The following is a 15000-nucleotide window of genomic DNA, read 5'->3' on the forward strand; positions in this document are numbered from 1 at the left end:
TCTTTACTACCCACAAGGGGCTAAACACAGAAGGGACAAACAAGGACAGACAGACGGATTAAGTCGATTGTATCGACCCCAGTGCGTAACTGGTACTTATTTAATCGACCCCGAAAGGATGAAAGGTAAAGTTGACCTCGGCGGAATTTGAACTCAGAACTTAGCGTCAGACGAAATTCTGCTCAGCATTTCGCCCAGCATGCTAACGTTTCTGCCAGCTCACCGCCTTTGTGTGTATAAATATCGTTCTCTGCAAACTAATACGAGGGATTGCTGAAAGGTTCCTGGCTTTAAGGGGGTTGCGGAAGAGTTTTTTTTCTTTGCTTTTCTTTTTTTTTTCTTTACAAGGCTTACAGAAACTGAAGGACCATGGCAACAAGTGTGTGAATCTGAGAGGGGAACATGTTGAATAGAATCATAATTAACTGATCTTCCTGTAATTTCTTTTACTCAAACCCAGGAACTTTTCAGCACCCCATCGCATTCTTTTGTCGCCAGGGGCACGGTGGAACTTAGATCCTTAAGTTAAATCTTTTGGATATTTTCCTATGTCTACAGGCTCGCGTAAAATGTTTATCCACGTATCTAAGAATGGCCCTATCCACACAAAATGAGAAAGAGGAGGGAGACCAGATGAGTTTGCGGTGGTGCTTTTAGGCCGAGCATGTAAGTAACGTGGTTGTTAAACCCACTGGGTGCCAAAACAGCGTTATAGTAGGAAGCCGCTGTGTTGAAGACCTCTTTACAGGAGGAGGTCCTAATTCTGACACCGTTTACAAGGTTTTTAAACCCTATAGGTAGGTGGTAAGAAATTGTTTGTATGATAGCCTCTCGTTTGGTTTACAATAAGGCCTGTCTGATTCTGTGCCTAAATCATGTGTTACGCCCAAGAAATTAACTACGGTTATGTTGGGCTCAAGAAAATTAAGGGTGTAGATCAGGTCTTTCTTGAACCGGTGCAGAGTGTCCCCTTTCACATTTCCAAAGATGTCATCTCTATATAAGCTAACTTATAATGAAAAACTAAAGCAAAAAAAAAAAAAAAAAACAAGGTTTCTTTCTCGAGTCCTATGGACTCAAAAGGGCTGCTTTCCCGTAACATATTTTTCTCCCCTGGAATATGGGTCCGTTTTAGGATTACTCATTTCTGCCAGCTGAGTGGACTGTAGTAACGCGAAATGAAATGTTTTGCTCAAGAACACAATGCCTAGCCTGGTCTAGGAATTGAAACCACAACCTTACACTCACGAGTCGAATATCCTGACCACTAATCTATACGCCTCTGTCTATAACCGCGTTCAGAGATTTATTGCTTATATATATATATATATATATATATATACACACACACACACACACACCACACACATTTATTCATATATTCGACGGGCTTCTTTCAGTTTCCCTCTACCAAATCCACTCACAAGATTGGTCGGCCCGAGGCTATAGTAGAAGACACTTGCCCAAGGTGCCACGCAGTGGGACCGAACCCGGAACCATGTGGTTCCTAAGCAAGCTACTTACCACATTTAGTACATAAAAAAATATACATGGTAACTTAATTTTGGGACACCTGTGTGTGCGTGCGTGTGTGTGTCTGTGCGCGTACGTGTGTGTGTGTGTGTGTGTGTGTGTGAAAGCTTTCTGCTTGTGTTTGTTCCCCAAACGAAGCCCCACCGCTTGACAACCGGCGTTTAATTCCCTATACCTTATCGGTTCGGCAAAAGATACCAATAGAATAAGAACGAGACTTTAAGAAAAAATACTGGAGAGTGAACCTGTGCAGCTAGAAACCAATCAAGGCTGTGCCCCAGCATGGCCGCATCCGCTGCCTGAAAGAAGTAAAAGATAAAAGATATGTATATGTAATAATGAACAATTAACCTCGGCATATCGCAAGTTTTATTTTCAAGGGACACAACTCTTATTTGAAAGGCATGTTTTATTTTTGAGTTATCTCCTCTTGCAATGGTGACTTCAGAAACGCTCAAAATTTACATTTTGAGATTCGTGCATGTAACCGATGGCTTATCTCTCGTCACTGGTCTTGTATCAAGAGAGACATAAAACTGAGTCATACATACGGAAAAATCGAAAGCTGGTGATCTATGGAGCGAAGATATTGGCATGTATCGTGTACTAGCAGTATTGTACGGCGTTGCTCGTGTTTGTTTTGACCCTTTAGAATTGGATTTTTGGAAAGTAAAAATTTTGCATTATGTAGCTTTTATTCTCATTAAGTGACCATTTTTCTGGTTGAAATACACCGAAAAATGGCAACACAGCAGTAAAAAAAATCGTAAAAAATAGGGATTTCCATAGAAAAAAAGCACCTTTTTGATGTAAATAATTAATGGCGTTAACATGGTCCGATTTGAATTTTTTCTTCTACGGAATAAAGAGCAAGCCTTCTTCTATCATACTCTCAATTCTGGTTAACTTGCGTCGCAGGGTCTCAGAGGAGACAGTGTTAGTTGAAGGCTACCAAACCTGCCACACACAGACGACTTCAGCTTTATATATATAGATTGTATAGATTAATGCTGATTTACAGAGGGTCCTAGAATTTGAATAAAGCATATCGCAGAAGCAATAGTAAACGTTCAATATTGCCCAACGAACAGCTGAGATCAATAAAATCTGTCTGTTACCCTAGATTGCTTGCTACCTTGATAGACAGATATACATTGTATGTATATCTATATATATAAAACTCTAGTTGTGTGAGTGTCTGTCCCCTTCGATTTAGATTCCTAACTCCTCCCACATTTTGCGGTGCAGTTTAACCAAATTCGGGTATCTTATAGTCGTGATTCATATCGAGCCCGTCTGACTATTAGCGCGCGTCAACGATGAGTCTACGATTTTAAAAATAATTAACATCATTTTATTCCATTTTAATGCATAAAATGCATCGTGTGTCGATGGCGGCGGAGTTGGCGTCCACGCTCACAAGCTGCACCTGTTTGCTTCTCCTCCTTCCCTCCCTCGTGAAGCTGTGGGGAAGGGAGTGTAAGGAAATCAACGTCGTAAAGCGTTGTCAAGCAGACCAGCGTTTTTTAGAACAACGACTTCATGGCTTGAAGACACCAAAATAAAAATGGCTAAGAAGGCCCGAATTTTAAGGGAAGTAACTCTCTAAAAATGCTTATATAGTTATTTCCCTTACAAACCCGAGCAACGCCGGGCGATACTGCTAGTCTATATATATAAAAACTGTAGTTGTGTGAGTGTCTGTCCCCTTCGATTTAGATTCCTAACTACTCCCACATTTTTGCGTGCAGTTTAAACAAAATTTAACATCATTTTTTATTCCTTTTAATGCATAATTTTTCGTGTGTCGATGGCGGCGGAGTTGGAGTTGGCGTCCATGGTCACACCTGCACCTGTTTGCTTCTCCCCTTCTTCCCTCCCTCATGAAGCTGTGGGGAAGGGAGTGTAAGGAAATCAACGTCGTAAAGCGTTGTCAAGGAGACCAGCGTTCTTTTAGAACAACGACTTCATGGCTTGAAGACACCAAACAGAAATGGATAAGAAAGCCCAAATTGGCATCTATAAGGGAAGTAACTTTCTAAAATGCTTATATAGTTATTTCCCTTACAAACCCGAGCAACGCCGGGCGATACTGCTAGTCTTTATATATAAAAGTCAAGTTGTGGTCTGTCTCCTACGATTTAGATTCCTAACTACTCCCATTTTGCGGTGCAGTTTAACCAAAACGGGGTATCTTATAGTCGTGATTCATATCGAGCCCTTCTGGGTATTAGCGCGCGTCTACGATGAGTCTACGATTTAAAAAAAAAATTTACCATCATTTTTTCCATTTTAATACATTTTTTTCACTATTATATAAGGAAAGTAACTCTCTAAAAATGTCTACGATGAGTCAACGATTTAAAAAAAATTTACCATAATTTTTTTTCCATTTTTAATGCATTTTTTTTGCTATTTTTTGGCTATAACTCTCTAAAAATTCTTATATAGTTATTTCCCTTACTGCTCGTAATGTATACAAGAGAGAGCTGAGAAGTTCTTGGCTTTAAGGGTATCACGAACGGCCTGGATGGAGGGCTCAACCTCTTGAGTTCTTTTACAGGGCTTGGAAAACTGAAGGACTGCTGCTGTAAGCGTGTAAATCTGAGAGGGGGGGATTAGGAGTGGCTGTGTGGTAAGTAGCTTGCTTACGAACCACATGGTTTCGGGTTCAGTCCTACTGCGCGGCACCTTGGGCAAGTGTCTTTTACTATAGCTTCAGGCCGTCCAAAGCTTTGTGAGTGGATTTGGTAGGCGGAAACTGAAAGAAGCCTGTCACATATATGTATGTATATATATATATATATATATATATATATATATATATATATATATATTATATATATATATGTGTGTGTGTGTGTGGTGTGTGTGTGTGTGTATGTTTGTGTGTTTATGTTTGTCTCCCCAACATCGCTTGACAACCGATGCTGGTGTGTTACGTCCCCGTAACTTAGCGGTTCGGCATAATGAGACCGATAGAATAAGTACTAGGCTTACAAAGAATAAGTCCTGGGGTCGATTTGTTCAATCGACTAAAGGCAGTGCTCCAGTATGGCCACCGTCAAATGATTGAAACGAGTAAAAGAGTAAAAGAATAACTTATCCTCCTCTATTTTCTTTTACCCAAAACCAGGAACTTTTCAGCACCCTCTTGTACATATTTACTCAATACTTACACACACATGTATATACATGTATATTACTATACATCATATATATATATATAGCATTGTGTATATATGTATATATCATATGCATACAGACGCAGGAGTAGCTGTGTGGTAATAAGCTTGCTTACCAACCACATGGTTCCGGGTTCAGCCCCACTGCGTTGCACCTTGGGCAAGTGTCTTTTACTATAGCTTCAGGCCGTCCAAAGCTTTGTGAGTGGATTTGGTAGGCGGAAACTGAAAGAAGTCCGTCGTATGTGTATGTACATATATATATATACTAGCAGTATCGCCCGGCGTTGCTCGGGTTTGTAAGGGAAATAACTATATAAGCATTTTTAGAGAGTTACTTCCTTTATAGATGCAATTCGGGCTTTCTTAGCCATTCTGTTTTGGTGTCTTCAAGCCATGAAGTCGTTGTTCTAAAAGAACGCTGGTCTCCTTGACAACGCTTTACGACGTTGATTTCCTTACACTCCCTTCCCCACAGCTTCACGAGGGAGGGAAGAAGGGGGAGAAGCAAACACAGGTGCAGGTGTTTGAGCGTCGACGCCAACTCCGCCGCCATCGACACACGAAAATTTATGCATTAAAATGGAATAAAAAATGATGTTAAATTATTTTTAAAATCGTAGACTCATCGTAGACGTGCGCTAATAGCCAGACGGGCTCGATATGAATCACGACTATAAGATACCCGAATTTGGTTAAACTGCACCGCAAAATGTGGGAGTAGTTAGGAATCTAAATCGAAGGGGACAGACACTCACACAACTAGAGTTTTATATATATAGATATCATTTAAAATTGAATAAGAGTAGAAATTGATATTAATCAATTAAAACCAGTGGCCTAACATATTAAAAAAATCCGAAGATTAAAATATTTTTTACATACAAAATTTAAAGGACTGACCACTAAAAGTGGACGGTCAATATGCTAGATATAGACGTCAAAATCGCTATTTTCCACGAAGAATGTGTTCTCAAGAAAAAACTCAGAACAAAACCAAAGTGTAAAAAATAAGCAAGACAAATGAAAATATACGAAATAAGAACGATTACCTATGTACACTTTGGTTTTGTTCTGAGTTTTTTCTTGAGAACACATTCTTCGTGAAAATAGCGATTTTGACGTCTATATCTAGCATATTGACCGTCCACTTTTAGTGGTCAGTCCTTTAAATTATATATATATATATATATATATTATATATATATATATCTGTATGTGTGTGTGTTTGTGTGTTTGTTCCCCCCCATCACCATTTGACAACCGGTGTTGGTGTGTTTACGTCCCCGTGAATTAGCGGTTCGGCAAAAGACCATGATAGAATAAGTACCAGGCTTTAAAAGAAGGTACTGGGGTTGATTCATTCGACAAAAAAAAAAAAAAAATTCAAGGCGGTGCCCCAGCATGGCCGCAATCCAGTGACTTAAACAGGTAAAAGATAAAAGATACACTTTATATATACACACAGACACACTGTCACACACACACATGTATATATATATATATTCTTTTATTCTTTTACTTGTTTCAGTCATACTGGGGCACCACTTTGACCCTCAAGACTTATTTCTTAAGCCTATTATTTATTCTTTCGGTCTCTTATGTCGAACCGCTAAGTTACGGTGACGTAAACTCACCAACACCGGTTGCCTAGCGGTGATGGGGGACAAACACGGACACCACAAAGACATACTCACACATAGGTATATACACATACATACATACATACGTACATCTCTCTGTGTTCCTTTCTGTGGAAGAGCGTAGGCTCGAAATGTTAAAAACTTTCTCACTTCCCGAGCATTATACTAACACATCTGTTTGTTGTCTACACCCGCTGTCTTCGTCTTTTGCTTTTTTGTGAATTTTCTCCCTATATATATATATATATATATATAGTTAATCCAAACATGAAAACACAAAGAGAAAACACAACAACGCGAGGACGTAGAACAAACATAGTATTATTGGACGCTCAGGAAGGAAGGGAACGTTTCGAGCGGAGCTGTTCGTCAGAAACATAGGAAAAGGAAAGATCCAGAGAAGGGAAGACGGAGGAAAAAAAAACGCCAACGGTACACACGCGGTCACATTTGAATGGAAAAAATCGTCAACGGTACCCACGCGGTCATATATATATATATATATATATATATATATATATATATATATATATATATATATTATATATAATGAGGGGCCTTCAGTTTCTGCCTACCAAATCCACTCACGAGGCTTTAGTATAAGACACTCGCTCAAGGTGCCACGCAGTGAGACTGAACGCGGAACCATGTAATAAGGAAGCATGTTTCTGACCGCACAGCGAAGCCTATATAATAAGTCGTTATGAAATAAAAGCCGTTTTAAATATGTTGGTCGCTTGTGTGGTTGTTTGGTTTTTTTTTTTCAGCCATTTTTATATTGTTTGGCGAGCAGGAAAGACAATAAAAAAAAAAGAAATACAGAAAGAATTAAACAGCAGGTACAGGATGAGTGCATATATCAGGCTTGGTGGCAGGCAATGAGTAAAAAAATATAAAATAAAAAATAATGCTACGTACATACACAGGGGGAGTGAGAGAAGAGGAAGAGAGGGAGTAAATAGAAGCAATCACGGGAGGAGTTATAGAAACGAGAAATTCATCTCTTTTCTCTTATATTCTTTTACTTGTTTCAGTCATTAGACTGCGACCATGCTGGGGCACCACCTTAAAGAACTTTTAGTCGAATGAATCGACCCCAATACCTTTTTTTTAAAGCCTGGCACTTATTCTACCGATCTCTCTTGCCGTACCGCTAAGTTACGGGGACGTAAACGCACCAACACCTTTTGTTAAGTGGGGGTGAGGGACAAACACTGACATGAAAACACATACACATATATATACATATATGACGGGAAGGTTTACGAAAATAAACAAAAGACGAAGGCAGGTGGAGTACAAACAAACAATTCTATTAGTATGGCGCTCAGGAATAGAAATAAAACAAGTCTTTTACGTTTCGAGCCTACGTTCTTCGACAGAAAGATGCACAGAAAAAAACAAGGAGAGAAAAAAAATGCGTGTAGGAGCTAACGATCCAACATGGCGTTCTGATTTCAGGCAGAAGTCAGAGATCAGACGTTAGACGCTAGAGGGATAGAAGGGGAGATAACAGGGTCAAGTGACCTCGCCCCAACATAAAAGCTTATGCGTGTGTGCATAAGAGAGTATGTATGTGCATGTGAAAGAGGGCTGGTGGTCTGGACGTGTGTATGTATGTATGATGTGATGTGTAATGTCGTATGGTGTAGTGTAGTGTGGTGTGATGTTGTGGGGAGGTGGGGGGGTCGAGAGTGGGGAAAGCCCATGTGTGGTGTGGGGTCGGCTAGGGGTTAGGGTAGAGTGGGGGTTGTGGGGAGAGTGAAAGGGGAGAGAAGAAAGATGAGGGGAGGAGGGAGGGGAGAGATGAGATGAGGGGGAGAGGGGAGGAGGAGGAGGAGGAGGGAGAGGAGAAGGAAGGAGGGGAAGGAGGAGGAAGGCTTCTTTCAGTTTCTGTTTCCCAAATAAGTATTGGGGACGATTCTTGAAAGCGTTGCCCCAGTTGGGCCGCAGTTCAATGACTGAAACAAGTAAAGGATAAAAATAAAAAAAAGGTATAAGACACAGAACAGAAAAAAAATAAATGCAATGATGTGCTTTATTCATTTTTTAACACGTTCCGACAGACCTGAACGTCCATAAGCTTCTATGCTTTTACATTTCGTCTTCGGAGAACGACTCATTTGTTTAAACATACATACATTATTGTTATTGTTGTTGTTGTTGTCGTTGTTGTTGTTGTTGTTGTTGTTATTATTATTAAGGCGGCGAAATGCTTAGCGGTGTTTCGTCTGCCACAACGTTCTGAATTCAAATTCCGCCGAGGTCGACTTTGCCTTTCATTCTTCCGGGGGCGATAAATTAAGTACCAGTGAAACGCTGGGGGCGATGTAATCGACTTACCCCCTCTTCCAAAATGGCTGCCCTTGTGGCAAAATTTGAAACCGTTACTACTACTACTACTACTACTACTACTACTACTACTACTACTACTACTACTACTACTATTCCTTCGTAACGCAGTACAGGTAAAAATGCACCGGAGTCTTTAGTCATGGATTTATTTTATTTTAACAAAAATTTTTTAGCTCAAGTTTCTACCAATACATAACTACATACCAATTACTTTTTAAACAACACCTTTATCATACGATTTTAAATAGCATCCCTCTCATCCGATTGACTACACAGAAATTCATCCTTTTCTCTGACGAGTGGATGTGTTACCTAATAATGATTATCAATTCTGGATTTCATTTCGAAGCGTACAACATTCATGAAACGATCGTAAGATATCTCACACCTTTTTAAATAATCATATTTTATATATTTATCTATTAATACAATACTATTTATATGATGGACGTATATCTTCTGTGATTTTTTGATGTAATTTTTCCTGCTTTTACTTTCTAATATGTAATCGCTCTAATTGAATCTCCAAATACCTTCAAGGTTTTAGACATTTCTCATGCCAAGAGCACTTATCTCAAATCCAGTACACTTTATTCTCAAAGAATATATTTGATTAACTACACACACACACACGCACACACACACGTACACGCATATGACGAGCTTCTTTCAGTTTCCGTCTTGTAATCCATTTGCGAGGCTTTGGTCGGCCCAAGGATATAGTAGAAGACCTTTGCTCTTGGTGGCACACAGTGGAACTGAGCGCGGAACCATGTGGCTGGAAACTTCTTACTACAAAGTCACGCCTGCGCTTATGTGTGTGTATGTGTATGTGTGTGTGTGTGCGTGCGTGCGTGCGTGCATGTGTGTGTGTATGTATGTATGTATATATGTATGTATGCATATCATGATATTGGTCAGACTATCGGGTGTTGTTACACACCGCTGGTCACAATACGCTTCGCATTGTTTAACCTTTCGAATGATGCCACCCCGCTTGCTAGGTGGTTAGGTCAACATTTGTTCCTCCATTACATTCCTTCTCGGAAGACGTAAGCTCCAAGAAGCTGAGCTTTTTATACTTCACTCTTAACACCAGTGCTACCACCATCGAAAGGGGTAGCATTGGTGTTAAGGGCGGAGTATGAATACATAATTCCATCCCCCCCGGAGCTTCCACCTTCCACCCCCACCCTAACCCCAAAGAAATACGGAATACACCAATCCACCACACAGCTTAACATATATACAGTTAAGTGGACTGGAGCAGCATAAAATAAAATGTTTTACACATCGCGAAGCCTGTCTGGGAATAGAAACCTCACCTCACGATCATGAATATTCAAAAAAAACTGACTTGGTTTAAAATCTAATGATCGGAAACGAGTAAGTCTGAATATTGGCAAACTGAATTTTCAGTTACAGTATTTATAATAAGTAACAATTAGCCCAGTAAATTAGGCAGCGGACTCGCGGTTTCGATTCCAGACCGAGCGTTGTGAGTGTTTTATTGAACGAAAACTTAAGTTAAAGCTCCACGAAGCTTCGGCAGGGGGTGGTGGCAAACCCTGCTGTACTCTTTCATCACAACTTTCTCTCACTCTTTCTTTCTTCCTGTTTCTGTTGTACCTGTATTTCAAAGGGGCCAGCCTTGTCACATTCGGTGTCACGCTGAATCTCCTGAGAAAGAACTACGTTTAGGGGTACATTGTTGTGGACTGCGACATGATTTCTTTGTTTTTACAGAGTATGTCCTGTATATGATAGTTCCCTCCTTGGTTGCTTTTAAAACTTCTTTGGGAAGGAACACCTTTACATCGCACCCCTGCCAAAGAAGCATGTTCTTATATTTGCCTATTTCTGCTAATTCAATTTCGTTGCAATGGCTCTTGGCCACTGCCGCAAAGTTACCTCGACAAATATCAGAAATTCCTCCTCGGAAGGTGGAAGCTCCGGGTGGATTGAATGATGTATTCATACTCCGCCCTTAACACCAATGCTACCCCTTTTGAAGGTGGTAGCACTGGTGTTAAGAGTGGAGTATGAAAAGCACAGTTTCGAAAGGGGTAGTATTTGTTAAGGGAGGAGTATGAATGCATCATTCCATCCCCCCGGAGCTTCCACCTTCCACCCCCACCCTAACCCCAAAGAAATACGGAATACCAATCCACCACAGGCTTAACATATATACAGTTAAGTGGACTGGAGCAGCATAAAATAAAATGTTTTACACATCGCGAAGCCTGTCTGGGAATAGAAACCTCAACCTCACGATCATGAATATTTCAAAAGAAAAACTGACTTGGTTTAAAATCTAATGATCGGAAACGAGTAAGTCTGAATATTGGCAAACTGAATTTTCAGTTACAGTATTTTATATAAGTAACAATTAGCCCAGTAATTAGGGCAGCGGACTCGCGGTTTCGATTCCCAGACCGAGCGTTGTGAGTGTTTTATTGAACGAAAACACCTTAAGCTCCACGAAGCTTCGGCAGGGGGTGGTGGCAAACCCTGCTGTACTCTTTCATCACAACTTTCTCTCACTCTTTCTTCCTGTTTCTGTTGTACCTGTATTTCAAAGGGGCCAGCCTTGTCACATTCGGTGTCACGCTGAATCTCCCTGAGAACTACGTTTAGGGGTACATGTGTCTGTGGACTGCGACATGATTTCTTTGTTTTTACAGAGTATGTCCTGTATATGATAGTTCCCTCCTTGGTTGCTTTTAAAACTTCTTTGGGAAGGAACACCTTTACATCGCACCCCTGCCAAAGAAGCATGTTCTTATATTTGCCTATTTCTGCTAATTCAATTTCGTTGCAATGGCTCTTGGCCACTGCCGCAAAGTTACCTCGACAAATATCAGAAATTCCTCCTCGGAAGGTGGAAGCTCCGGGTGGATTGAATGATGTATTCATACTCCGCCCTTAACACCAATGCTACCCCTTTTGAAGGTGGTAGCACTGGTGTTAAGAGTGGAGTATGAAAAGCACAGTTTCGAAAGGGGTAGTATTTGTGTTAAGGACGGAGTATGAATGCATCATTCCATCCCCCCGGAGCTTCCGCCTTCCGAGGAGGAATTTCTGAGATTTGTGAATGTAATGTTGCGGCAGTGGCCAAGAGCCATAGCAACGTCTTCCGAGAAGGAATTTCTGAGGTTTGCGAATGTAATGGAGGAACAAATGATGGAGAATAAAAGAAATTCTGCGGCAGTAGCCAAGAGCCATAGCAACGAAATTGAATTATCAGAAATAAGCAAATATATGAACATGCTTTGTTGGCAGCGGTGCGATGTAAATGTGTCCCCCCCCCCCCAAAAAAAAAGACGTTTTAAAAGCAACCAATCATCATATACAGGACAAACTCTGTAAAAACAAAGAAAATAGAAATCTTGTCGCTGCAAGTCGAAAAAGCTTCAAAACCACCTGGCAAGAGATTTCTTACCTTGCCGGAGGAAGGAGGTTTGGAAAGGTGGAGGTGCAGTTCGGTGAGGTAGCTACTGCCAGGCTACACTCGGCAACGTCCTTAAAGACAGGAGAAGTGGTACTACTACCCATAGACCTTGGGAGGCGTGCTTCTAGGATTAGGGTAGAAGATATACCTACTGTGTTTGATGTAGCTTGGCTAGTAGCTGCCGTACTGTTGAGCAATGAAGAAAAGACAGTGGTCCTCCTGGCCACAAGAACGGCGTACAAGAACTGGCAAGAGCAGAGCCTAGACATGATAATCTAGGTGGCCCCAGGGGACCTCGAAAGCATAGTGGAGACCATCACCATAGAAGATGTGACACTCAGGGTAAGAGTGGAGGGCAGGACCACGCGATGCTACAAATGTGGCCTGAAAGGCCACATTAGAGCGGACTGTCCTCTGCTGCCCGTAAAGACCATCTACTTCAATTATTGCTTCCCAATTGCTTGGCAGACTGTCAGACCATCATCTAAAGATTTTAAAGTTAAATATTGTTATTGTTTTTGTTAAAATTTGTTGAAAACAAGCCGCAATAATTATGCACCAACTCAATACACACACACACACACACACACACACACACACACACAGAGTTTACGAAAAAAAAACAAAAGACGAAGACACGTTGTGTACAAAACAAACAGATGTATTAGTATAACGCTCAGGAATAGATAAAAAGTCTTTTACGTTTCGAGCCTACGCTCTTCTACAGAAAGAGACACAGAAATAAAATATATATATATGGGTATGTGTGTGACCATTACCGCTTGACAACCGGTGTTGTCAAGCGCTAACTTAGCGGTTCGACAAAGATACTGTGGTTGAATCTTTCAACTAAAATTCTTGAAGTCGTTGCCTTGGCTTGGCTACAGTTTAATGACCGAAACAAGTAAACGATAAAACATACACATACACATACACCCCCACACACACGTACACGCATGCACACACAAGAATTCCTACGCATTTTCGGTTATCCGTTGTAGAGCTGAACGTCTTCCGCATGCTGCTTTGAAATTGAGAATTAAAATTAAATAGATTAATCAATGACTTATTTACGAAACAAAATTTATGAATAGAAAGAATTATCAGAGAAGTTAGCAGAATTCTTCGTATTCAGTCCATTAGCGATTCAATACGGATCTAAGTGACTAACCTAACACGAGTTTATATCTTGTTCGTTATTTCGCCTTTAGGTTTTAATTTTCAACTCTTTTACATAACTTGAATATGGATGTACAGCCATACACGCATATTTAAATATATGTGTGTGGGTTGGTATGTTTCTTATAGTATTATGTCATAAATTTCATGCGTAATTACTTTCGGTTGTACACGCACGTTCTTGCACGTTCGCCCATCCGTACGCACACACAAACTCGGTTTACAAACACCTCTGTACTCGAATTCATAGATTCGTATATACGTACATTCATAAATGTTCGTATACATATATGTTGATATAAAACTCATGTACGTACATTGCTTTCTTTTACACACTTATATATGTATAGACGCATTCACCCTCTAGCGCACACACGCACACGCATGCACACACACATACACACACACACACACACACGCACAATCCGCGCACGGTATGGTAATAAATATACTCAATTTCCTATACACATATACATATACATTCATACATATTTACACACACACACACATAGGCGCAGGCGTGGCTGTGTGGTTAGAAGCTCGCTTCCCAATCATATGGTTCTGCGTTCAGTCCCACTACACGGCACTTTGGGCAAATGCCTTTTACTATAGCCTCAGGGCCGACCAAAGCCTTGTGAGTGGATTTGGTAGACGGAAACTAAAAGAAGCCCGTCGTATATATATATATATATATATATATATATATGTATGTACACACACACACACATATATGTATATCTATGAATGTGTGTCTGCGTTCCAGGTTCAGTCCCACTGCGTGGTACCTTGGGCAAGTGTTTCCTACTATAGCCTCAGGTATGTGTTTTGGTCATTGGAACGTGTCCATGCTGGGGCAACACTCTGAGGGATTTTATTCGTAAGGATCACCCTTAGTACTTATTATTAAGGTTGGTGTTTATTCTATCGGTGTCTTACACTGAACCGTTAAGTGAAACAAACCAAAACCGATTCTCAAGTGATGGAGGTGTACAAATATCAACACAGACACACACAAGTATACACAGATACACACACACATCATTATAGTATATCTATATGTAGATATATGTATACATACATGTACATATATATATATATATATATATATATATATATATATATATATAATATATATATATATATATATATATATATATATAATATATATATATATATATATATAAATAATGAAAGAATAGAGTCGAACGAAGATGTTAACAAAATTCCTTTACTCTCGACATATGTTCGAAGACAACATGTTTCATTCCAAAGAATAAAGGGTGCATTACTATCCCTGAATGCATTTACGTCCACCCCACTTCAATAGCGAAATTCTTTCCTGAGCCTTCGAACATTCTTTCAATCAACGTACCCTTCCCTCTCCACTTGTTCTCTACCTATTATTCCTTTAACCCTTCTCTTCCTACTATCTATCTTTGACGTCAATTCTTCTAACGGTTTTTTAAAAAAACACTCATTATCGTTTTGTTTACCATCTAGGCAGTCATCGAAATTTTTGTTTGTCTTGTTGTCGAGAGAGGCTCCCTTTCTTTCCTGATGAGAAGATTGCATAATGCACCCTTTATTCCTTTGGAATGAAAACATGTCTTCGAAACATATGTCGAGAGTAAAGGAATTTTGTTAACATCTTCGT

Source organism: Octopus sinensis, linkage group LG7 (assembly GCF_006345805.1).
Source record: "Octopus sinensis linkage group LG7, ASM634580v1, whole genome shotgun sequence".
NCBI lineage: Eukaryota > Metazoa > Mollusca > Cephalopoda > Octopoda > Octopodidae > Octopus > Octopus sinensis.